Source organism: Bidens hawaiensis, unplaced genomic scaffold (genome assembly GCF_021521415.1).
Source record: "Bidens hawaiensis isolate Kalapana, Puna unplaced genomic scaffold, B.hawaiensis_p1.1 tig00009711_1, whole genome shotgun sequence".
Taxonomy (NCBI): domain Eukaryota; kingdom Viridiplantae; phylum Streptophyta; class Magnoliopsida; order Asterales; family Asteraceae; genus Bidens; species Bidens hawaiensis.
In genome coordinates, this window is record NW_027491728.1 from 752,647 (window position 1) to 755,276 (window position 2,630).

Genomic DNA, 2,630 nt, shown 5'->3' on the forward strand with positions numbered 1-2,630 from the left:
TCTTGGCCTTATCAGTTTTAATCACTTTGCATTGAACCAATTTGATTTCTTAATTTTTGACTCAGAGAACACCTTTTCAACCACATTCACACACACATCACTATCACATTCAGAATTATCCATAGATTTTGCAAAATCAACATCAAAAGACTCAGGTAGACACATTTTGGGTCATTAACGTCACACACCAAAAACCTTTAATATAACAGCGGAAGACTTAATCAACTAATTTAGACAGTGACAGATGTCGTTTAGACATCCGTATTTAAGCACAACATATTCACATACAAGTTGGATTTTTATTCATTATAAAATGTCATAAATCACACGTGTCAGAGTACACAGTATTTTTAAAAATGTAAGTCCAACATTCAGTTATTACACCTGTTTTCCCACATCATCTCCACGAAGCACCTGCTTTTCCTTTACCTGAAAAACATGTTGAAAATACATCAACACAATGGTTGGTGAGTTCTCAATTATTTTAAAACTTATATTTTGAGAGAAAGCTTTTCTTGGTTCCAAATACCCCTTCGTCCATTCTGACCGAAGTCAATTTCGTTGAATTAGCCAAAAATCGCATTAACGACTTACAGTGGTAACAATATTTTAAAATCAAAACTTTCCTTCGTTAAAATATTGTCAAATTATTGATTCGTCCTTATCGGAGCGAAACCAAAAGTCACATCGAAAACGAGTTTTGTCCCATGAAAATCCATTAGACCGCTTTCGCTTAACGAAAGTGTCGTTTTAAAATATTTTAAAACACATATAACTTTTCTTTGTCAAAACAAAGCCAATAATTATACAAAGTCCCACTTTGTTTATTTCAAAACTACTTTGCCCTTACTGGACCAAAGTTAACACATTACCTTGCCCATACTGGACCAAGGTCAATGCAATACCTTGCCTGTACTAGACCAAGGTCTACTTCCGTTTTATAAATGAAAGTTCAATAAAAAAACCCGGTCCTCGTTTACTACGACAGACCAAATGGACCCCTTTTGTTCACTAACGAAAGTGTCTAAAATACGAAATTTTATTTTAAACAAATTGTGGTAGTTAGAGACTAGCTAGGAATATAACAAATGTAAGACCGTTAAACTTATAATCAAAGCGTACAATAATTCGAAATATTTATCATTTTACCCACCGACGCGACCGGTGATGATAGGACGTCACCCCGATAGATCTAACAACATTTCTATGCCTGTCCAATAGTTAATGATTATAAAGACTATGTATCTTCGCGTCAGCCAAACCACGTTAGTTAACATCGGTTAAATTTAAAGTCATTACAATACCACAATTGCCAAATAAAATGTGTTTTGACCCAAACATGTTTTCCCCAAAAACATTTATAAATCATTCAAAAACATTGAAAATGGTAGGGATTTATAAGAAACTCACCTTTGTCTCGGCACAGGTAACACATACGAGGTGATACACAACTAGTTGATGCAAGATCTTAACAACAGTCATCCAATGATAACTAGCTTTCTATGTTTAATACAAAATATATTAACACATATACAAGTAGGAACGTATCCTAACTTAACTCAAATATCCTGACGTGTCTTATTTATCATAATTATAATGATTAAATTACACACTTCCATTGTTTAGAAAATCGTAACCGAATCGAGTGTTTAGAAATGTCGTATAATTATAAACAACTTAGTTTCAAACAATCATAACTAATGCATTTCTCGAAACTAAACATGGACGTTATTTAATAAAAAGTATATATTTATTATAAAACACAATAACCTTTTATTAACTGATTATCTGAATAAAATATTTGTTCAAATGTCGTATATATTTGTTTATACTAATCTCTCGTTATATAACTTTTTCAACACTTAAAGATATATAATATATACCTCCTCGCGTATGGTTCGAGTATAGAAATCTGCTCAAAACCCGCTTGTAATGCGATCCAGATATACCAACACTTTCTTTTTTACATCACGAACGTTTCTCGGGTCTTGGATCATTCGTACGACACCTCAAAACCTACACGCAACTCGTTTTAAGAAACTATTTTCATTCTGAAATCTGACCAGTAACTTACAAAGCTTGAAACTCACTATCCTGATATATGATCATCGATTCCTTTGGTGGAATGAAATATCTATGCATTAGGAAGGCGCATCAAAAACTTCAGATTAATCCGACGGTCGGATCTCTGGGAATCTGCATTTCTTTGTAACTGTGTTTTCAAAATCTGTCAAGAGAACTGAACTCGAAAACAAGTCTAGAAACCCAACTTAAACTACTCCGATTCTCATCTCCACGTTTCAAAATAATTATCAATGGGTTATGAACTCTCTGTAAGAAATTCAAGATGATCGGACCGTTAGATCCTTAGTTATGAAACGATATTTACAAACATGCAAAACTTATACAATCTATCCAGATTTTAAAACATGTTTTTAATGATCTTAAGCTCAAAATTAGGGAGATCGGAGCTTACCATCATGTTCAGGACGTCAAAAAATGATTCTGCGTAGAAGACGGTCTTCGACCTCCACCAAACCACCACACCGGACTGCCACCGGCCACCGTCGGGCCGCCGCCGGCCACCACCGAAATTCTCCTCCTTCTCTCTACTTTCTCTCTCTAAAATC